The sequence below is a fragment of the Canis lupus genome, chromosome 7, assembly GCF_048164855.1.
Source record: "Canis lupus baileyi chromosome 7, mCanLup2.hap1, whole genome shotgun sequence".
Classification (NCBI taxonomy): Eukaryota; Metazoa; Chordata; class Mammalia; order Carnivora; family Canidae; genus Canis; species Canis lupus.
Window position 1 is genome coordinate 51,440,752 of NC_132844.1, and position 24,432 is coordinate 51,465,183.

General features: G+C 37.3%; 1 long non-coding RNA gene across 2 annotated transcripts in view; it reads right to left on the reverse strand.

Annotated features, from left to right (window-relative positions):
• Positions 1 to 23,847, reverse strand: part of LOC140636852 (uncharacterized) — a 35,080-nt gene extending 11,233 nt beyond the window's left edge. The window contains exons 1-3 of one of the 2 annotated variants that reach the window (XR_012034084.1): positions 23,691 to 23,847; positions 23,493 to 23,583; positions 2,433 to 2,762 (exon numbers count right to left, since the gene is read on the reverse strand). This is a non-coding gene — a long non-coding RNA (uncharacterized lncRNA). Of the gene's footprint in view, positions 1 to 2,432; positions 2,763 to 14,139; positions 14,338 to 23,492; positions 23,584 to 23,690 lie in introns of those variants that run through there. The other variant, XR_012034083.1, reaches the window with a different exon arrangement.
• Positions 23,848 to 24,432: the final 585 nt, after the last annotated feature.

The following is a 24,432-nucleotide window of genomic DNA, read 5'->3' on the forward strand; positions in this document are numbered from 1 at the left end:
TATATCAGTTTAGGTTCAGTGACCTTTATGTAGCTCTTTATAACCCACTGGTTTACCATCTGAGTCAGGTCTGACTTTCTGGACTCTGACCTCTGGTCAAATATTTGATACAAAAATAAGGATTTTCAAACTTTCAAAGAATAAGAACCAGAACAGCACACCCAACCCTTACAGGTCTTCATGTATCTCAGAAGTAACTATTTGGATGTTAAAAGCCTAACAGAGATACCTTACACTCCATATCCCCCTGATTAAACTGACTACGAGAAGGGGGTGGAAAACAGAAAAGAGAATGGACGGGAACAAATTATGAGGTATGAGATACACTGGCTTGAAGCCACATGCCTTGTGGGGGAAACAGATTCTTTGACCACCCCCAACAATGACTCCTAACCTTTTTGGAATTTTGGCACCCTGTCATTATCTATTTGACCATCCAGTCTTGATATGACAAGTCTCCAATCCTGCACTTGCATGAAAATTAAATGCAATTCATTTAATGTTTTTAAATAAACAAGAATTAACGAGACTTTTACTGCAAGCATTTTGCAGCATCCCTTGTAACAACTTGCAACAGGTTGGGTAAGAGGAACACAACTTTTTAAAATAAAATTGAGCAGTTATGTAGCTGTTACAGCCTTGTAGTCATGTCACAAGGTGGGCCTTGCTACACAGTCCTAGGAAATAGCAGGAGCAGTTGGAACCTCAACCAGGGAGACAGTGCAAGACAGAAAAGAGTTCCCAGGAGGTCCAGACACACTTCCTACAAATGAACTCCAGGGCATAACCTCAGATCCTTCTGGTGAACCTTTCTTTACTTGAGCTACATTCAGTTACTTTCAATCCTTAGAAACAAATGATCCTTGCCTAGATCATGCTGAGTCTGGCAGGTAGAAAAGGATCTGTGGAGACCAGTAAAAACTCTTGGCAGCCCATGCAGTGCCTTGTGGGGAGTGGAAGGGGGGCAGAGAGGTTGCCTCAGCATCTGGAGCTACTGATGTGCTGCCCAGTTTTGCTATAACCAGATCCTGTGCTCTCCTACCTAACACAGCCATCTATCCATATATGAGCTTTTAACTCTGGATAAAAGGGAGCACTTTACTTGGCTCCCTTGACCAGTATCTTTGGATAGACCAAGAGGAAAAAAGACACTAAACAGTATGGAGAGGAAAAGTAAAAGATGGAGACCTGTGGCTAATATATTCCCACACAAACATGCACACTCCATTCTACAGAGCACCTAAGAGAGAAGGCCCTAGATTTAGAAAAGACTGTTTCATGAGAATGATACTTACTGGGCTTTTCAGCAAAAATATTTTGCCCTACACACCAGTCTGGCTGCCTCATTTCTGCTATAAAACAAGCTCCAACTTGGTCTGGCCTTAAGGGAGAAATGTGAAGTTTGAAAAAATTTTTATTTCCCCAGATTCTTGCAGTGCCCTGCCTCCCACGTAATTGTAACTTCCTGACTTCCACCGCCCCCCCCCCCACAAGTACCCACAACTGCCTTATTTCCCTCATGCTCATGGCCTGGTCAACACATCTCAGTCAGCGGTCCCTTCCTCAAGGCTCTGCTTTCTGCCAGGTGACAGTAGGTAGTACTAGTTCACACAGGAAGTAGTAGTGTAGACAAGGCTTTGGATTACACAGGCTGACAGACACAACTAAGTAGCCCATGCCTTCTTTGGGCTCAATTTCCTAGTGTATGAGATGGAGATTTCTTTGACAGTAAATGTTGGCAAGGATGTGAAGCAAAAGGAACCCTCGTGCACTGTTGATGGGAAAGCAAGCTGGTGCAGCCACTGCGGAAAACAGTATGGAGGTGCCTCAAGAAGTTAAAAATAGAACTGTCCTATGATTCAGTAATCGCACCACTGGTTATTTGCCCACAAAACACAAAGATATTCTAAGAGACACATGTACCTCTATGTTTATAGTGACATTATGTACAATAGCCAAATTATGGAAGCAGCCCAAGTGTCCACGGATAGATCAATGGATAAAGATGTGGTTTATACAGTCAATGGAATGTTATTCAGCCATCAAAAAGAGTGAAATCTTGCCACTGGCAATGATGTGGATGGAGCTAGAGAGTATCATGCTGAGTGAAATCGGTCAGAGAAAGACGAATACCATATGATTTCACTTGTGTGGAATTTAAGAAACAAACAAAAAATATGAGCAAAGGAAAAAAGAGAGATGCAAACCAAAAAACAGACTCTTAACTCAGAAGACAAACTGATGGTTACCAGAGAGGGGCGGGGGGGGGGAGAGTGAAATAGGTGATTGGGATTAAAGAGTGTACCTGTCATGACGAGCACCGGCTGATATACGGAATTCTTGAATTATTAAGCTGTACACCTGCAACTAATATAATACCATATGTTAACGATACTGGAAGTTAACATTTTTAAAAATGGAGAATTTCTTACCCTCCTAGTGTTGCTGACAGGATGGAATGAGATAGCAAATACAAAGCTCCAGGCTGAAGGCAGGCACACAGAAGACTCCACAATTTCCTGCGGGGATCCTGGCCTTCCCTCCTGAGATAATAAGGTATTCGCCTCCTTAGAGTTAGTAAGTGTATGGAGTCGAAAGGCAAGTTTACAAGGCAGTGAGCAAAGGATGGAGAACTTTCTCTGGATTGTCCAGTCCTCTGGAGTCCGACTTGTGGGCTGGCATGAGTGGAATATGCTTTCATATACCTCTTGCCGTCTCAGATGAAAACCTCAGGAAGCTGAGCAGTAGAACTCAGTACAATGCTGCATAAAGATTTAAACGGGGGGAAAAAAAAAGATTAAAACTGGAACTCTGCAGATAAAATTTTATTGTGAAAGATAGATGTGAGTTGGGAATGACAATTTGATGACATTACATTAACTGACTTTTTTATGTACTAAGATGGAAAAAAAAGTTTGAAGTCATTCTTACAATTAAATGCCTAGCCAATTCAGAGTCCTTTGGGGGAAACAAAATGTCCCTTAACATGTTTAAAAAAAATTAAATTACTTATTTTAGAGCCTTCATAAATCTCTTTGACTCTTGGTTGGCAAAGACTTTAAATCTATCACTCGGTGAAATTAATTTTGTTCATTAAATAACTTTTGATTCCAAGAAATTTCAAGATTTCAGATTCTAAGCTTTAACCATGCAAGTGAAACATCCAACCCAAATAATGAATTTGAGTGAATTCAGCTGATGATGTGGCCGGGTATCTTAGACAATGAAGTCTATGGTTGTTAATGTGAGGATACATCATTGTGTCAATCTTTAGTTGGTTGTAGTTTTTATTTATTTTATTTTTTAAAGATTTTATTTATTTATTTATTCATGAGAGACACAGAGAGAGGGGTAGAGACACAGACAGGGAGAAGCAGGCTTCCCACAGGCTACCCGATGCGGACTCGATCCCCGGACTCTAGGATCACACCCTGAGCCAAAGGCAGATGCTCAGCCTCTGAGCCACCCAGGTGTCCCATTTTTAAATGTAACTAATCAGTTAGTCATTTCCATCATATTCCATAAAGAATAAAAGGTCACTTAGAAGATTTTATGACAGATAGCTTGGTAACCTAAGTTATATAGAGGTGGCAACCAAAGGGGAAAACAGAGTTCCTGAAATAGAACTAGGAATGAATCCAAAAAAAGATTAATTGCTTACTATATGAAGCTATTTAGTGATTATGGTACCAACTTTTTAACCAGGTGAGGAAAAATATAGTTTGGCTTCTTATAAATAGAAAATTATTAACTTTTTACTCTTTCCAGTTTAAAATTTACCTATTTGAAGGACATTCCAAAAATATTCCAGTATACATCTCAGAATCTTCTAGAGTCTGCCTAGAATCAAAATTGTATCTTCTTGTCAAATTAAATGACTTTTTTTCTACCTGATAGTTCAAAAATAAGGACTATTATTATATCACCAGAAAATCTTGCAAGAAAGCAAATCTCAGCAATAGTGTGAACTTCTGGGAAGTCATAGGATTATTTTTAGAGACTAATATAGAGATACACTTACATCTATATATTTTTTAAGAAAGAAATTTTATGTAAGAATTGTTTGCAACTTTCTATTTATCGGCTTTGAAAACTTCACATACACACTACACCTGTACTTAATAAACTGTTCTTTTACTCAAAAGATTTTTCCAATAAGGCTTTTGTCTTGTCAGGTTTGGGTCCCAGCAGAGGCAGTCACCTTTCAAATTTTAGTAACATAGCCCCTAAGTGGATGCAGCATTCCCAACCTTAGATTTTCTACGTCCTACTTTCCAGTATTCTGTCCCATATCCTGTCCTACTGAATCATTACAATATCCCAGAAATTCTAGCATTCTGGCAAAGAAAAAAGAATATGTGTGTAGGTAGGGATGTATGTGTGTGTGTGTGTGTGTGTGTGTGTGTATCACATATTATACTATATGTAAACTATATACTATACTTAATATATACCATATTAAGGTGTACTTGCAATTCTTTTTATTCCTTGGGTATATCCCAATAGGTTTATATGTTAAATTACTGTTTTTTAAAGCCAATTGAAATTATTTCTCTCTGTATAGTTAAGCTACTAACTCGACACAGTAAACTTTATTTTGCTTACTGTTTTTAGGAATTACTTTTGAAAGTTAATTTGATTTTTATAATTATACAAAATATTTACATAGTTCCAAAATCAAATTCCCAAAACAAGGTATAATCCAAACTGTAGTTCTTAATCTGTGTTTCCTTCACCTTATTCCCAATATAGGTAACCAATTTTTTTTTTAAATTATGTCCTTGTTGTATTGGTATGATTTCAAGTATAAGCAAATATGTTTTCATATCCCTGCCACATTTAGGGGGTAGATAGTGGAATATTACATATTTTCCTCCATTTTGTTTTTTTCAGGTAATAATCCATCCTACAGAGTATATACCAATAGCAGCATATGGAGATGTCCCTTATTTACAGCTGCATACTTCTTACCCATGGGTGTCTGAGTCCCCTTTTGGCAAACATTTGGGTTATTTCCAGCATCTTATTGTTACAAATAGAGTTGCAATGAATATTCACCTAAAGATTATAAATGAACTTTGGAGTTCATTATGGAAAACAAATATTCTAAAACTATTTTGGAAATTGTTAGATAATTTGTGGATTGAAGAGCTTTGTTTGTTTAAACTTTTCTTGGTATATGTTAATTAGGATTATATAAATATGTTTTCTACATTTTCTCATTTTTATTATATAGTGAAATACCTTTTATGTCCAAGTATATGACCAGCTACTGCAAATGGTCCATGGATGCATGACAAAGGTATAGTCTCTGCTTGTAAAATATGAAGTTTGGTATCTACCTACTGATTCAATCTTGGGGTGAAGTTATATTTTTTAAGTACTCACATATTTTTATAGTAAGAACTTCAGATGAGTTGGAAGTTTTGACAATGATAACTAAATTCCATTATTCTGATATTTGTTTAAAAATTTTGAGAAAAAATTGTTGAGCAAACCAAGTTCTTCAAATAAAAGTGGATTAATATACCATTGACTTTAAAATGGATAAATAACAACTCATCTATTATCCAATAAATGTAGTCTATTAAATTATTTTTTCTCATGTACTTTTTACTCCTTTCAACAGAAGTATATCCAATATGTGCCTTAAATTTGTCATCTTTTGAGGACTTTTATCTTTAAAACATTTTAAAAGACTCTTCTGACAAAACAGTCCACTCTATAGCTCAGAAGATATTCTCATCATTCTTGAAGACCATAAATTAAAACTCCTCCATCTTTCAAGTTGGAAAACTGGGTCTCCTATCACAGGACTTTTTTCACTTTTTATCTTGAAATAATTTCAAATTTATAGAAAAGTTGCAAAAACAGGGGGAAAATCCTGTATAACATAAATTCATCTAATGTTAATGTTTTGCCACATTACTCTTCCAGTCACTTTCTTTTCATCTCACTATCTTTTCTCCTTTCCACGTGTATACACACACACACACACACACACACACGCACATGCAAGAATGTACACACATCCCCAGAACAAGAACATCCTCTTATATAACCACATTGCAATTATAAATTTAACAGTGATGCCATAATCACTATCTATCATTCAGTCTGTATTCAAAATCTTCCAAATTTCCCAATAATGTCCTTTATGGCAACTTAGGATCCAACCCAGGATGCTGAGCTGCATTTAGCTGTTGTGCCTCTTTTGTCTCCTTTCATCTGAAAGAGTTCCTCAGCCTTTCTTTGTCTGGATAACAATGGTTGTGAAGAGTGCAGTCATTAGAACAGGAACTAGTTTATACTCTTCTCAACCCCTTCTGGAGTTGGCTTTGCCTTAGCAAATGAAACTTGGTGTCTACACTTCTAACTTTCAGAATCTCTTCCTTCAGGGTGAATAAACCGAACAATTCATTTTCAGGAATCTTCATGTGTAGCACCTGAATCCGCATACACATACAAAGACTCAAAGGAAACCTAACGATAGTAGTAGTTGTGCCAGTGGTAGCTGCTACTACATAGAGCTCGCTCTGTTTCATATATTTACTCATTTGCTCCTTATGATAGCTCCAGGAGAGTAATACAATTATTTTTATATCCTTTTTATAACAGGAAACTGAGGCACAAAGAAGTTAAGTAACTGGACAAAATTGCACAGCTAGAGTATGGCAAAACCTGAACTTCAACCCCAGCAGTCTGACACTAGAAGCTTCCATGGGTTCCTTCTCTGTCAAATAAATCTCCTCACCACTTTTATAAGCATTCAGCCTGGTGAATGAGTACCTGGGCTTTATGATAGACTGCCATGTGATACAGGTAGTAAAATTCATAAGAACAATGTTCTGGTCTCCTTCATAAGCCCCATACTCTGCATCTGATCTAGGTCAAAAAAGAAGACCCAGAGAATCAATAAGTTAGCAACACAAAGCAGTTCCCTGAAAGCAGGAAGTGGCAGTATCTGAACAAATTGTCTCTGAGTCATATTAAGTAAGTTAAACATTTACTTAACTGGCAGGAGTAAATATTACTATTTTAATTGTTATCCACTTTAACCAATAGTTAGCTCAGATCCACTGCATATGGAAGATTATATTATGCATTTTGGAAAGAACCCAAATAGAAGAAAGGGTCTCATGGAGCAATATCCATTCATGAAAAGACAAAAGCTTAAGAATATTTACTAAAAAGCACACATGTGTTGATACATTAGTATTACATAAAGAAAACACTATTCCCACAAAACCAAAGGGAACTGTTAGAGTAGGGAGAGCTTAAGAAGGTAAGTTCTTCCTTGAATGTATGAGCTGTGGTTTTTTTAAAAGATTTTATTTATTTATTCATGAGAGACACAGAGAGAGAGAGAGAGGCAGAGACAGAGGCAGGAGTTGAGAAGCAGGCTCCCTGCAGGAAGCCCAGTGCGAGACTGGATCCCGGGATTCCAGGATTGCACCCTGAGCCAAAGTCAAAGACTCAATCGCTGAGCCACCCAGGTGTCCCTGAGTGTATGAGTTTTTAAATGGGTTTAGAAAACCAAGGGGCTAAGTGGAGTTAATAGTGTCCTGAGCAGGGTAAAGATGTGCAGCCGCAAGGAGATCACACGCAGGAAGGCCAAAGAGGGAGTCAGGGGCTTACTTTGGAAAGCTCAAGGATGCGAACAGCAAGTGTGGCCAGCATTCACTTGTTCACCAGATGGGTTTAAAAAAACAAGCCAAAACAAATGAGCTCAAGGTCATACCTGTCAGGAAGAAAAGACTATTTCAAAGGAGAAAAGACTTTCGGTTGAAGAGGGATTTTTGTTTTCTTTTGTTTTTTAATAACGTCAAACCAACTAAGCATGAAAGAGGAGTATGAAAACAGCCTGGTGGCTCAGGATCAGAGGAAAAGCACGGAGGCTTTCTAGAGAGTGATGTGTTCCAATGAACGGGGGAGCCAAAGTCAGGCAGCAGCTCACTGAGGTGAAAATGAGTAAGGGAGACATGTTGACTTCCCCACACTATACATTTTGTTACAGATATTTGTGAAAAGAAATGAAATAGTAATTGGACACTGTAATGAGGTCAAGGGAGGGAGACTTTTTAAGTAAAGAGAGAACACTACATACTGGTTACAAACTCCTTTCTGAGGCTGTGTCTAACCAGTGCTATAGATACAAAATCAACTCCTGAGGACAGTTTTCATGACTCCAGTCATTGGGAGAATGTTCAGGGGAAAAAAAAAACACACACACACACACACCAGGAAATTGAGAAATATAAACATTTGTGCAGAAAATAGTGGGGATTGTAGAAATAAAACTTCAAACTTTTGTGTAAAAGGCCATACTGGCTATATCTTAAGTTAAAAGGAAGGAAACAGAGGGGTGCTTCTCTGGCTCAGTTGGTAAACCATGCAACTCTTAATCCTAGGATTGTGAGTTCAAGCCCTGCAATGGGTGTGGAGCCTACTTAAAATAAAAATTGAGGGACACCTGGGTGGCTCAGTTGGTTAAGCATCTGCCTTGAGCTCAGATCATGATCTTGGGGGCCTGGGATTGAGATTCCCCCCACCGAGCAGGGAGCCTGCTTCTCTCCATCCCTCAGTCATTCCCCCTGCTTGTGCTCTCTCACACTCTCTCTCAAATAAATAAATAAAATCTTTAAAAATAAATAAATAATTCAAAAATAACCCACAAAAAAAATAAAAAGAAGGAACCAGAGTAATGTGCTCATATGAAAATACAAAAGTCACTTAAAGTTTAACATATGAAGGTTCAAGGCAAACTTAGAAATAACAGTAATCATGGCAGGTATAATTAACACTCCTGTAGTGCTTACTCTGTATGAGTATGTGAGTATAGAAGCAAAAGTCCTATGGAGACACTAATCTTTTCATCACATCTCAAGAGTTTTGAAAAAAAAAGGTAGAAGATGGATTTTTAAAAATATTTTATTTATTTATTCATGAGAGACACAGAAAGAGAGACAGAGAGAGAAGCAGGCATCCCACGGGGAGCCCAATGTGGGACTCAACCCAGGACCCCGGAATCACACCCTGAGCCAAAGGCAGATGCTCAACCCCTGAGCCACCCAGGCATCTCTAGAAGATGGATTTATTAACCAACTCAGTAAAAACATTTGCTGAACACTAGGGGCACAGAGATGAATTTACTGTGGCCCCTTTGGTCAAGGAGCCCCCAGTCCAATGCAACTGGTAGAAACTATCGTCCATTGCACTGGTAGCTACTAACTATGAGGGTAACAAACATAATGTTAATGAAAACTTGTTTTACTGAGGCATGGGGTTCCACTCCGTAAACTCCCAGAAACCCCCAGCCTTCTAGCCCCTCTTTTATCCCAAGAGGATCCTGAATCACTCATGATACTCTAGCATTCTTAGCATTGTCTTACTCTAAGACTTGACTCTAATACCACCCCTCAGCACGCACACACACGTTGACTGAGGCAGGATGGTCTCAGTTGATTATTCCATTCCCGTTGTCACTTTTATCATAACCAATCATGCCAGGTAAACCTTGCTGTTATTACCAAGAGAGCCTTCATCTCACCTATCTCTTACTGGTATTCTGAAAGTTTGGTTCCTAAAGATAATTTTTTTGTAATCTTCTCTCTAAAGCAACTTGAAGTATCACTACTGTGTTCAACTTTGGCTAAGTTTCTTAACTATCTAGTAGTGAGGTTAAGAAACACACACACAAACACACACACTCCTTCGCTCATTAATCTAAATTTCAATGTTCTGATACCCGAGCATCAATCCCAACTCCTCCATTCCTGCCTAAAATTCCCAGGCAAATCCAGTTGAGTCTTTGAGGCAGCCAGGCAGACTCAATTTCCCCTCAATGTCAGCCAGGCCGACATGGCCACCTACATACTTCGCTGTTTTATTATGTGAGGAAGAAGCACCTGAAATGAGAGCTATAATGAATGAAAGATAATCATGTAACAGTGCCTCCAGCTTACTTCAGCAAAAGAAAGGAAGTGAAAGCCACACCCTCTATATATCCTTTTCTCTAGAGAATCACCAAATCACAGTGATTCAGCACATCATACTTTTTTGGCACTGGCACCTTTTACTATTCCATTATGACCCAAACATTGCTCCAAAAGTGTTGCTATATTAAATCTCACCAATGTTGCTAGAAAACACATACTTGAAGCAGGAATATAGACTTGTTACATGAAAAGAAAAGAGATTGTGACAGAAGCAGGCAGTGATTTAGTACAGATCAAAGTTCTTTTTGAAAAGGATTTTGTCGTTGGTTTACGCTCTTAGATTTGAGCTTTTGTTGACTCATTGTACAGCACTCAAAGCTTCACTGAGCTAATGTTTAGAAATTCATTCAATATGGAAGCAAAGTCCAATATTAAATTCTTAAGAGCATGTGACTCGGTCTATTCATACCTGGCTATGCACTTACTCAGGAGTCTAGGTACACAGCCACCCACCCACACAAGAGCATGACTGTAGAAAAATGGAATGGCCCCTGGACATTGAAGGAAAGCCAATACAGGGTGACTTTTCATAAGAATAAGAAAGAATACTATAGACTGGCCACAACTTCCCTCTGCACTGACATTCATATGCATACACAGACATTCTCACATGAAAACTCCTTTATTAAAAGCTTTAAACCAAATGAAGGAAAACAGTTACAACTTGAACTAAGACCAGTGAACAAGGTCTTGTTCACAGAATGTTACTATTTAGTTGTATCTATCAACTTCCTTGTTCCTCATTCAAATAATACACTAGAATACACTTTTTAAAACGTACTGGGAGTTGGGGCCACCTGGGTGGCTCAGTTGCTTAAGCGTCTGCCTTCAGCTCATATCATGATCCCAGGGTCCTGTGATGGAGCCCCACATCCGGCTCCCTACTAAGCAGGGAGTCTGCTCCCCCTCCTACTTTGCCCCCCCCTGCCAACTTGTGCATACGCATGGACCCTCTTCTTTCTCTCTCAAATTAAAGAAATCTTTTTAAAAAAAGTATTCAAGTATAACAGACCTGCCATAAAGGGCACTAATGTGAAGTGCAGCATTGCTAGATTCTCCCATACGTATTTAACTATGTAACCACCACCCAATTTAGGATAGAGGACATCTCTGTGCGCCTCTAAGAAGGCTGCCTCTTGCCCCTCCCCAGTAGACATCCCCCACACAGAGGAAATACTATTCTGACCACTGTCACCACAATTTGTTTTGTCTGTTCTTGAGATTTATATAATTTAAATCTATAAGATAAATGCTTTAATTATATTTAATTTTTTTAAATGCAATACATTTGAAAAATGTTTCTCTCTCAACTCTGGCCTCCAGCCACTCAGCACCTCTACCCAAAGCAATCAATGGTACCAGTTTCCTATGCATCTCTACCGAAATATTTATTCATATACATGCAAATCCACAGGCATATACATAGTTTTTTCTCACACAAGTTCTAAAGAGTCCTATAAACACAGTGTCCTTTACCTTGCATTTTACACACACACACACAGATATCATGCATATTGTTCCTATTCAAGACTTTACTGATCTTTATTCTGCTGCAGAGTATTCCTTTAATGAACCAATTCCCTACTGATAAATTTTTATTTCTGAATGTTTTGCTATAATAAACCTTTTAGATATGTTATTCCACACACAGGGAAGTAGATCTATGGGAAAACATTCTTAAATGTTTTCAAGGACATATGCTCAAAGGACATAGCATTTGCAATTTTTATAGATTTATAAAATGACTCCAATGACAAAATTTTCCAGTTTAAGCTGTTTTCTGTTTTCTCACACATTTAAAAGGGTGTTATTAAATTTTTGGATCTTTGCCAATCTGACAAGAAAAAAAACTTCCTCTTTGTAGATCTAATTTGCATTTCTCCATTGTGAATGTGGTTGAGAATATTTTCGTGGATATAAGGGCATTTGTACATACTTTTTTGTGTACTTTTTTATACTGTTTCTTCATGTTCCTATTTGTTGGATTTTTTGAAGATACTTCTTATATACTAGGAAATTTAGCCTTTGTGAAATGTCTTGCAAACATATTCCCCTAAATTCATGTTTATCTATTGTCTTCCCTATATTAGCATTTACCATACAGATTTTTTTATGCAGTTGAATTTTATTGTATGGCTTCCGACCTTTCCACTCAAAGATTATAATAGATACTCCATGAATTCCTTTTTTTTTTTTTTAGTTTAAATCCAATTTACCAACATATAGTATAATACTAAGTGCTCATCACATCATTGGTGTTTTAATAGGTTGTGAATATAACTTCAACTTTTTCCATATGATCCAAGTTTACCTACACCATTTATTAAATAATTGCCTTTCCTCTATTGATTCAAAATGCCATTTTTATCATATTCTAAATTTTATTTGTGTTGGGGCACATTTCTACCACAAAAAACCAACGCGTGAAGATTCTCCTACAGCCCTGTGATCAAATAGGACCCAAACAGAAGTCTTGATTACCTCTGAAGATATGCTCCTAGGCCAAGGAGAGAATCAGCAGACATCATATATAAGGAATTACACTTAATGAACTACAGGAAATAGAACCATCTGAAAGGAATTTTAAAATAAATGTTTCAAATGTCAAAGAGAATCTGGAAGGCAAGAAAAGAATATTTTAAGAAAAGAATATGCAGATTTGAATGAGAGTTAAATGGGATGGATTGAATTATAATATATTGGTTTGACTTGGATGGAGCACTAAGCTAACCAATTATTAACTAAGGTTTGTTGTAAATTTTGCGTAAGAATAGAAAATGAAGGAAACAATTATTAATTTGACGATTAGAATGCTTTATTTTAAATTCCCTTAGAAAAAATACTTTAAAAATCATTCTAAATGTTTCATCTTAACTTCTGCAGTCATTGTTCGATAGTAATTTTTATTGGGAAGAAAGGGACAACATTTACCATTTAGAACACATGTTCTAAATTTAGCCTTTGTGAAATGTCTTGCAAACATATTCCCCTAAATTCATGTTTATCTATTGTCTTTCCTATATTAGCATTTACCATACAGGTAAATGTTTATCTATTGTCATGTTTATCTATTGTCTTTCCTATATTAGCATTTACCATACAGATTTTTCCTATATTAGCATTTACCATACAGGTAAGGAGTGGACAAAAGCTACCAATGAGAGAAGCATTGCATTGCAATTCTTCCTTGGAGATTGAAGGTAACCTTGAAAACCAACACAAGTTAAAGGTGTTTCTAATTGGCAAGGTAAGTAATAATGGATACAGACATAGTACAGTGTTATAATTATCATTCCAGGGAGTCCAGCTGGGCAGAGTCAATTTATTGTATATAAAAAGAAATAAGGGAGGAAAAAAGTAGTGCTATCATGTAGCATTTAGGAGTGTGTTTAGCTACAAATAACAGAAACCCAGAAGCAGTAGCTTAAATAATATGCTTGCCCTGTGCAACAAGGAGTTTGGGGAAGTCCAACATTGCTCTGGAAGCTCAACAGGCTTTTCCTGTTTTTTACTTCCACCATCCTGAGCATGAGGCTTTTGTCTTCGTGCTTGTCACTTCTTAGTTGCAAGATAGCTGCTGTGCCCCCACATACCACATCTGCACCCAGGCAGAGAGAAGGGATGGGGAAGTAGGAAGCCTGGATGTGTGTGAGGAAAACAGAAGCTATCTCAGAAACTTCTCTAGCTGCAAGACAGTCTGATGAAGCAAATATTTTTAATTTGGCACAGTGGATTAAATTAGGGTCTTTTAGAAAGAAAGAAGGGATGAAAATTGGCATCAACAGATACAGGGTTACCCCCTGGCCTCAAGTAATATTGTGACTGTGGTTTGGGTTTTTTTTTTTTTTTTGTATATTTTTTTATTGGAGTTCGATTTGCCAACATATAGCATAACACCCAGTGCTCATCCCATCAAGTGCCCCCCTCTGTGCCCATCACCGAGTCACCCCATCCCCTCACTGTGACTGTGTTGAATAGCAAACATACAGAAAGTTATGGGCTATACCAATACATCTTAGTTTTGACAAACACTTATTCACATTCATTTTTGCTTAGTCCTTCCTACTTGTAGGCAAAGGTGAACTAAAGCAGTCCGAAAATTTCCCCTAATTTGTTATGACAAACTGGTCCATCTTTCTTTAAAAAAAAAAAAAAGATTTTATTTTATTCATGAGAGACACACACACAGAATGAGAGAGAGAGAGAGAGAAGCATGCTCCATGGAGGGAGCCTGACGTGGGACTCGATTCCAGGTCTCCAGGGTCACAACCTAGGCTGAAGGTGGCGCTAAACCGCTGAGCCACCTGGGCTGCCCTGGTCCATCTTTCCTTATCCACAACTGCAAAATATAAAAGCAAGACAAACAAAAACTATGAAAACAGAAAAAATGTTGTAACCTATTTTGTGGCAAAAACTTTATCTGACCTGAGAAAAAGAATTTAAGGTCTTCATTCATATGAATTACTGTGACTTTTTATTTCATATGTTGCAGAAATATTAATATTTGATTAAGGGGTGCTGCCCCAGACTCTGCTTGGAATAGGACATAATAAATAGTATCATCTAAATTTGAAAAGTTCTGAATTCCCAAACACTTCTGTTCAATGATTTGAATAGGGAATTGTGGAACCACACTTAGAAAGATGACCTTGGGGATGCCTGGGTGGCTCAGTGATTGAGCCTCTGCCTTTGGCTCAGGTCATGATCCCGGGGTCCTGGGATCAAGTCCTGCATCTGGTTTACTGCAGGAAGCCTGCTTCTACCTCTGCCTATGTCTCTGCCTCTCTCTTTGTGTCTCTCATGAATAAATAAAATCTTAAAAAAAAAAAAAAAAAAAGATGACCTCAATGCAAATACACAGTTTAGCAGAAAGTGTAGGGCAGTGGTATAAGTAACTATAATTGAAAAAAGAGAGATCATGGAATTTTGAGAGCCTCAAAAAAGGTCAAATTAATATGCTGCTTAGAATTGAGTACTTTAAACCATTTCTATAGTCATTTATGATGAGGGTATCAAGAATTATTTCTAAATTTTAAACATTACATACATTTGAATGCTAAAGTAGTCCTAGGGCTACCCCCAGAAATATCACTGACCAGTATGGTTTATTGTTAATATTTGCCCCCTGTATCCCCAAAGGACAGCCACTGTAAAGGTTAAACTAACTGCATCAAAAGTCTTTGCTGTTGTTTGTTGGTCTGAGATGATCTACCTGAAAATTTCTAAGCAGAGACTTCTCAGCATTGCCATGCAAATGCTATCTAGTAATTCCCTATGAATACTTTGTGTGATTATCAAACTCCTACTGTAACACATTTATTTACATGGTAAGTAATAACCAAGGTATTCAATGTGTTTACCTTGTCCAATATCTGTATTATGTTGTACAAGACATTATACACGTATTGTATAAATAGTATTGTAAGGTACAAAAAGGCAATAAATTCACCTTTCTTGAGCTCTTTGCAGAGCTGCCTTTGGCAGCTGGGGCAGCTGAGCAGCGGCTAAGTGATTCAGCCAGGGGACAGCTAGCAGTGCTCCTCCACTTTCGGTGTGCACACAAATGGGGAGACAGAGGTTATGAAAATATGCATTCCAACTTAGTAGGCCTGGACTTGGGCCCTAGATCCTGCATTTCTCCAAAAATTCCAGGTGATGCAGATGCTGATTGGTGGACCACATTTTGAATAACAAAGCCCTAAAGCTTCTTCCAACCCCAAGTGATAATCCTCTCTAAAAGGATCCATATAATCTATCTGTGAAATGAACTACAAAATATTGAGTTATAATAGTTTACTAGTTAATCGCCTAGGAAGACAGTATACATCTCCGAATACACAAAGTCTTAGGGGAACTCCATGTGATTTAGCAATCTAGCTGGCTTGCCAAGAGGATAATGAAAAACATAATTGAGATGTGGGCGAAAACCTCCAAAGACTAAAAGCCTTTGCTCTGACATGCACCCTCAATATGGTTGTCCCCATGCCAAGATTTTACTAAAAGGTAATTAAACCTAACCTTGAAAAAACATGTGCTCTCAAGAGTCTCTTGAACCCTCTCAGCCTCAAGTGGAGTTAGGCAATTCTGGAGGACGCCATTAACATCTTAGGTCTATTACTTGCAAGGAACATTTAGACCCCATAAACAAATAATAAGACGTTAGTTAGATAATAGGCAATAAAAGAAGTAGGGCAAAGTGGAGAACCACAATAATCGAGGACAAAAAGGAATTCAGAGTGAACCATTTCTACAAGGACTATTATACTAGATTTAAACTGGTCTCTTTTTTTCTAGAAACTTTATACCAATTTATGTTTCTTACCATAGCCAAAGTCATCTTCTCCAAAGGATGCTATTCTGCTGTGAAATCAAAGGCTCACAAAGAAAAAAAATGCTCACTCTTTTTTAGAGAAAAAGAAATGCTAACAATTCCATAGGTTTTCACAAAAGCATACAGTTGTGTAATCACAATCACAGTCAAGATATTGAATACTACAAGGGCGTCTGGGTGGCTCAGTAGGTTAACCATCTGCCTTTGGCTCAGGTCATGATCCTGGGTCTGGGGATCCAGCCCCTGCTTCAAGGCCCCTGCTGGGCTCCCTGCTCAGCGGGGAGTCTGCTTCTCCTTCTCCCTCTGCACCTCCCCCTGTTCATGCTCCCTCTCTCTCTCATACTCCCTCTGTCTCTCAAATAAATAAAATCTTTTTTAAAAAGATGCTGAACACTTCCATCAGCGCCCAAATCCTTCCCTGTCCCTACACAGCGAGTCCTTTGTGCAATCCCAGGCCTTTGCAACCAGTGATCTGCTTTCCGTGCCTATAGTTTTTTCTATTCCCAAATATCCTAAATGGAGTCATACATTTAGGGCCTTCTGAATTGGTTTCCCAACTTTGCGGAATACTTTAGAGATTCATTAATGCTGTGGTATGTGTCAGAAGTTCATTTCTGTTGCTGAGCAGTATGCCCATTGTGGTGCCCTGAGGAGCCAAAACAGAGCCTATGGCAAAGGAGAACTATGCACCCCTATCTACGTGTTGTTATGAATTTTATGGGTATTTTCTTTCTTGAACATTTAAGTAGCTAAAAAGTATTGAAAATTAGAAAATTAGGTGTATTTAAATTCACATTAAGTATAAAAATTTTATTTTATACCAAAGCAGAATTCATTGTAATTTTACTTTCCTGGCTTTAATGGAAGCAAATTCATTATTAGTATTTTCAAAAGTTACTTATTTGCTTATCTCATTTCCTTTTGCAGAAGATATTGTATGAAGATTAGCATTGTTAAAAAAAAATCTCAAGGTCACTTCCAGGGGCGCCTATTTGGCTCAGTTGGTGGAACATGGCAACTCTTGATCTCAGGGTTGTGAATTCGAGCCCCATATTAGATGAAGAGAGTACTTAAAAATAAAATCTTAAAAAATAGATCACTTCCAAATTTGGACAAGATCACTCTAAGTAAAGTTTGTCAATCAGTTTTAGAAATCCAAACTCAATACTGATTTTACAAGTTGATAGTGTATATTGCTTAAAATTATGTCAGATGAAATTTCTTTAAGGATGTAAATTGTTGTACTATTTAGGAGCCAAATCAGTGGCTGGTTTTTGTAAATAGATGTAATCATAGAAAATAAGTTTTCGGGGATCCCTGGGTGGCACAGTGGTTTGGCGCCTGCCTTTGGCCCAGGGCGCGATCCTGGAGACCAGGGATCGAATCCCACATCGGGCTCCTGGTGCATGGAGCCTGCTTCTCCCTCTGCCTATGTCTCTGCCTCTCTCTCTCACTGTGTGCCTATCATAAATAAATAAATAAAATAAATTTAAACAAAAAAAAAGAAAATAAGTTTTCTAGTTAAAAATTTTAAATCTGAAAATTCTTTAATTTTTCATATCTCCACCTCAAGTGTGAAACTAGAACATTTATACTCTCTATTGGTTTTGTTTGATGTGCATTTTTTTCATAATAATTGATACTCTCATGCAGTGATTTGTAAATTTCTTACTTCTTAACTTTCCTTTTCATTTATTTTCAAATTCTGGAAGTATTCATATCTCTTGTTAAAGTTTTACATTCATCAAATATGCTTTAAAAGGAATTTGTTAAAAAAAAATAAAAGGAATTTGTTTGTTTGTTATAAGCAAAGGGATAGGCCTTCTGTTATGTATGAAACTTTATGTATAGTCACATGTTTTTAATATACAGCTTTATTAACCTTTTTGTTGGTTTAAAACATCATTCTATACACATAAGTCTCATAAAAGTGTGTGAACTATTGCACCAAGATGTTTTCAGTTACAGCATATTGTATTTTGTCATATTATATTTGTTAATATTTGAGAGGTGTTTTTAATTTGAACATAAAGTGCCTTGATGCAATTGATCTTTATGCCGTCAGGTGTTCTATAATATCATTCTTCAGGCAGGGATAATAATATTCCATCTGTCATTGAATTCACCAAAAAGGCATATGTGCTTTATACCATACTAGAAACAGTTTACAGGACACCTGGGTGGCTCAATGGTTGAACAACTGCCTTCCCCAAAGGTCATGATCCCAGGGGTCCTGGGATTGAGTCCAACATTGGGCTTCCCGCATGGAGCCTTCTTCTCCCTCTGCCTATGTCTCTGCTTCTCTGTGTCTCTCATAAATCAATAAATAAAATATTTAAAATAATAATAAATAAAATAAATAAAAAGTTTATATTTTGATTCACAGAAGCAACATTTTTGCATGTTAATACTATGAGCCGAGTATTGCATAAATTTAGCATAATCAATTTTAGGAGGAAATACTGGCTTGTACACCCTTATATAGACCAGCCATGTTTGCTCCATTATCATATCTCTGGCCATGAGCATTTTTATGGTGATATCATCTTTTCCAATTTACTAAAAATTTTACAAGCTAGACCATATCCAGTTTTCTTATTTCCGTAGTCAGTAGAACTTTCTTTTATTGATACCATTATTCATAATGTGAATATACCTAATAATCTGACACACCTGTTCACAATGATCTATATAAGGTATAGTCAAAATTATTTTGCTTCTTTTATTCTCAATAATTTTTCAGATTTACTATATGATTTACTAGTAACATCACTATTTTACCTTGAATTTTATTAGACAAAAAAATAATGGATTCATGTATATGATCAGCCATGTGATTAGTTCTATTGACAGTAATGATCTATAAGTTCAACTAAATTTAGAAACATTCCAGCATCTAGACTTCCAATAATTTCTTGTCATTCTCTAAGAAGTAAATTATTTCTGCACTGAACATAGCATCTAAAATCACTTGCAAAATATCCCACAATTTTTGTTTCTCTAATTTTATTTCCTTTTGCAAAGCATTATCTATTAGTCTGAATAATTTAAAAAAATACTTGTAGTTTAGAAAAGCATTATGATAAAATGTCACATTTTTATGGCAAAAAATGCTTAAATCTTCCAGTCTCTGAAACCTGTTTTTGAGTTGCAAATAAGATTTTGTAGTATCACTGATAAAAAGCATGCATGAAAGAAACAATAAAGGCAGAGACTTTTTAGAATAAATGAGCCAGTCACAATTAATTAATTTGCCTTTAGAACATTTTTTTAAAAATAGTCTCTTGAAATCTTCAGCCAGTATGTGAAATAGATTCACTATAATATGGATCTTATCTTGGGTTAAGTCTATTAAAATCACTTTTTTTTACTGAAAATTGGTAGCCACAATGGACCAATATGAAAATTTATTACAAATGGCATTTTCTTGGGGATCCCTGGGTGGCTCAGCAGTTTAGCACCTGCCTTTGGCCCAGGGCGAGATCCTGGAGTCCTGGGATCGAGTCCCACATCGGGCTCCCTGTGTGGAACCTGCTTCTCCCTCTGCCTGGGTTTCTGCCTCTCTCACTCTGTGTCTCTCATGAATAAATAAATAAAATTTTTTTAAAAAGGCATTTTCTTGCTCTCTTGCTTATACTTTTGTTTAGTAGTTTCTGAAATGTACATTTCCTTTTCTTCACTTTTTTATTCACAATTCGAAAATGATTCTTTAGGTAACCCAGAATTTGCTGGTTCTATTCTAATAATATCAATATTGGGGACTTGATTATTTTTGGTGGTCGAAGCACTGTGTTTTCCAACCAAACCTGTAACTATCCCACATAATTCTGATTCATTTCTACATGCATTCTTTCTCCTTTTCCAGAACATCATATCTATCATCAAATATGGCTTTTTAGAGGTTATATTTCTGAAAAATGAATTTTTAATATGAATTTGCAAAATATTTCTTTTTAATCCATGAGGCTCCAGTAAATATTATAGTCAAGTAGAATTAGCTCAATTCATGTAAATTATATTTAACAATCAAATATATGTACATAAAAGTTTGTGTCAAAAATGTAAACCAATTACAAATAGCAGAAAATTACACACCAGCTTTTCAGACAGGTAGGTAAAACAAAAAAGTAGTTTAAAAAAATCGGATTGCTATAAAGACATGAAACACAGTGAACTATTTATCATTGTTTTAAGTGAATAAAGTGTAAAAGCATCCTGAGTTCGTGATTTTTTTGGTAAAATTTTTTTCCTGGCTTGAAATTGATCAAGTTCTATTCCTGAAAAGTAAAACATATTATTAATGTATTTCAGAAATAAATATTACTTATTTATATGAAAAAAGCTGGTTTTCTTACTTTTTAAATAAAGATTTATTAAATAAAATCTGTATACCTTACATCAGAGCTCTTACTATTTTTAAAATCACACATGCATGTATTTGTAACAAAATAAAAATTTCCCATTTATCCTGTAGTACTATGGATTAAAGTTATAACAATACAAAGAACTTGCTTCGTTTGGGAACAATTGTCATAACTGTTCAAAGAAAGAAAAGAAAATGAAAGAAAATGCTAATTTATTTACAAAAAAAAAATCATAGTACATGATATTCTGCATCTTGCCTTTTCTTCTAAAGAAAGAAAATGCTAATTGGATCATTTTTTACCTCCTTGCACTTTCACTCTCAGCTTGCTTAACTCTTAGGGTTGTCTATGTGCAGGATCAGGTTCTGTTTTAAATTTTTGTATTTTGTTCATTGTGTAGTTTTTACATCAGTTTTGTTTTTTAAATATTGCATTAATATTATTTATCTTGATCACTGAGTATTTTGGTGCTCCTAAATTTTGTGCCTGAGGCAAGTACATCATTTGCTTCATCCTGATCCTAGGCCTGCTCCCCTGTATGGATGTGCCACAGCTGGTTTTTCCAGCTGAATAATTTTTCATTGTTTCAAGTTTGGGACAACTGAATAAAGCCACTATATATGTGTGTGTAGAGATTTTTATGAGAACATACATTTTCATTTCATTTGAGTAAATGTCTGGGCATGGAGTTGTTGCATATGAAGTGTACGTTTACCTTTATAAGAGACTGGCAACCATTTTCCAAACTGGCAATAACACTTTGCATTCTCACCAACAGTTTATGAGAGTTTCAGTTGCTCTGCACCCTTGTTAGCACTTGGTATTGTCAGGATTTTTTAGCTGAGTCATTCTAATAAGCGTATAGTGGTATCTTGCTGTAGTTTTAATTGGACTTTCTCTAATGTTCATGACTTATCCATGTAATGATTTATACCATGAGCCTATTAAGAAAATGGCATATGCACATATTTTGAAAAAGATAGGTTTAAAAGGCAAGATGCAGGGATGCCTGGGTGGCCTAGTGGTTGAGCATCTGCCTTTGGCTCAGTTTGTGATCCTGGGGTCCTGGGATGGAGTTCTGAATCGGGCTCCCCATAGGGGACCTGCTTCTCCATCTGCCTATGTCTCTGCCTCTCTCTCTGTGTGTCTCTCATGAATAAATAAATAACATCTTAAAAGAAAAAAAGGCAAGATGCAGAATATCATGTACTATGATTTTTTTTTGTAAATAAATATATGTACACATAATTGAAAGAACACATAAGAAATGTTAACTTCTCTAGGGAGAGAAGAGAAAACTCTTACTTAATACCTTTGGGACAGTTTAAATATTTTTATAAGCATGTGTTACTTTGTTGGCTAAAGTACTGTTTAAAAAATTAATAAAATCCATGCCTCTTATGGGAAAATATAATTTAAAAATCATCCAAAAAACCAAAAGAACCTCAGAAGATTGCTCATTTCTAAAGCTCCAATCACTCACATTCTAATAATCTTAGGACCACAGAGGCACAGACAGGGAGGCCATGGGATATCAAGAAATCCTATGTCTACAATAAGTAGTTATCACTTCCAGAAGCTGCAACTTGTAGAGAACAGCTCCTCACACATGTGCCAAAGGAACCTTACCTGTGCTGAGACAGAAAGGACAAGGTGGAAGGGCCCTTACAACAAAATCTGCAATCATTTTTTAAAGATTTATTTATTTGAAAGAGAGAGGGAGAGTAGGGGGAGGGACAGAAGGAAAGAATCACCACAGATTCCCCAGTGAGCTCAGAACCCATGAAATCATGACCTGAGCCAAAACCAAGGGTCAGTTATTCATTAGACTGTGCTACCCACACAGCCTTTCTATCTAGAAAACCGGAAACTATTTCACCAGCCTCCCCTAGAAGACTTCTGCTTATAGCTTGTAGGATAAAACCAAGCCATGTGGAGGCTCAGTGAATGAACAGACATCTGCCTTGGCTCAGGTCATGATCCTAGGGTCCTGGGATCGAGTCCCACATTGGACTCCCTGCAGGGAGCCTGCTTCTCCCTCTGCTTATGTCTTTGCCTCTCTCTGTGTATATCTCATGAATAAATAAATAAAATCTTAAAAAAAAAAAAAACCCAAGCCATGTGGCTGCCCATAGCTGCAAAAGAGACTGGACTTGCAGACAGCCATAGGGTCTGCCAACCAGCAGTCTCTGCACCAGGGTGGTACACATTACACGTGCTGGAAAAAGTGGGTTTTGAGATGCTGTCCAAGAATACCTAAAATATGGCTTCTTGAATGACTATTTACAAATAACATTGTCAAACTAATAAGAAAAAGAAACAAGTGTGCCAAAGAAACACAGGGTGAAGAAAACACCTCTTCAGGAAAACAAGTGTGATTGTCCTTCTCAAAAAGTTTTTAAGAAAATAATATTGTATTCATAGTAATATTATAAATGTGTTGCTACCCCACACTGGACTTTCTCTCCTCCTGCTACTTTGTGAGAGAATGAGACCAGTAGATAGGCTTACCTGAAAATAAAACATCATAATTCTTAGACATGAGCAAAAGCCTGCTGTGTTCACATTGTGCTAGGCTCTGAAGAGCTTTCAATCCACCTGCAGAAAGAAGAGTTATATACGTTAAACAAATAGAGAAGTATGCCTTCTAATAATGAATCCTGTGCCAAACTGTGGGGTTCAAGCCACAGAAGGTTAGGATGTAAACAGTAGGCAGCCACCATGGCTGTAGCTCCTCAGCCAATTCTCCTCACAGGGGAGTTTGAGCTTTTCCGATGGACTCCGTGTCACTTTCCTTACCTTTTTCTCACTTCTTCCCAGAACAATACTTGTCCCAATTCCACAAGGCAGAGAGAGTGACATTTTCAACTTCTTTCTGGCACCAGCTCCCCTACAAGAAAGCTACAAGTAAGTACTCTTCCAGGCACAAAAAGAGGAAAAAAACTTCCTTCAACTATCCTTTTTTCTTTTGGAATCAAAAGAAAAAAAGAAGCATACTTCTCCTTAAAACAGAAGCTGGCCAAAAAAGTTTTGTCCAGGATTTTAAAAATGGGTGTGCATGGATGAATAGTTTTCAAATAATTTGTCCCGGAGAGGTGAGCCTTCTTTTGCCCTGGGTTAGTCACATGAGTGGCCTTTTTAGGCAAACAAACACAGAGCAAGAAAGCAGGCATTGTCCTGGGATTAGGATAGAACTCAAGCTTTTGTGTCTCAGTCAAGTCTGAGATCCTTGTTACATAAAATTCAACACTGGGGACACAGTGGATCAATTTGAGTGAGTCCAGGGTCTTCTGGGAGGCATGAAACTGGTTTAATCAAAGCCAATTTGCAATTGTGCAATTTTCAATGTGTGAAGATAGGAGCTATCTATGGAGGTGGACCAGGATAGCTCTGAAATTAACTCCAGGGTCTCAGAGGTCTCAGTGAGTGAAGGAAGCTCAGGTCACAGGCTCCTGAGTGAATGGAGAAGGAATGCATTAAACATGGATCCTGCTGAAGCTGGAAGGCCTGCTGGCCAGAGAGTAGGACATGGTGCTTGTGATCCAAGAAACAAGAGCTGAGCACCAGCTTCTGATGCATCTGCATCAAGGCCCAGAATGGAGGGATGGGAATCCCACCCACCCCCAGGAGTTGAGCAGGAGGTATCATTTCAGAGGGGACTGTCATTCATCTGCAGATTGGTGAGGATTGTTTTCTCTACAACAGGCTGTGCCTGGTGGGGATGGGGGTGAGGAGGATG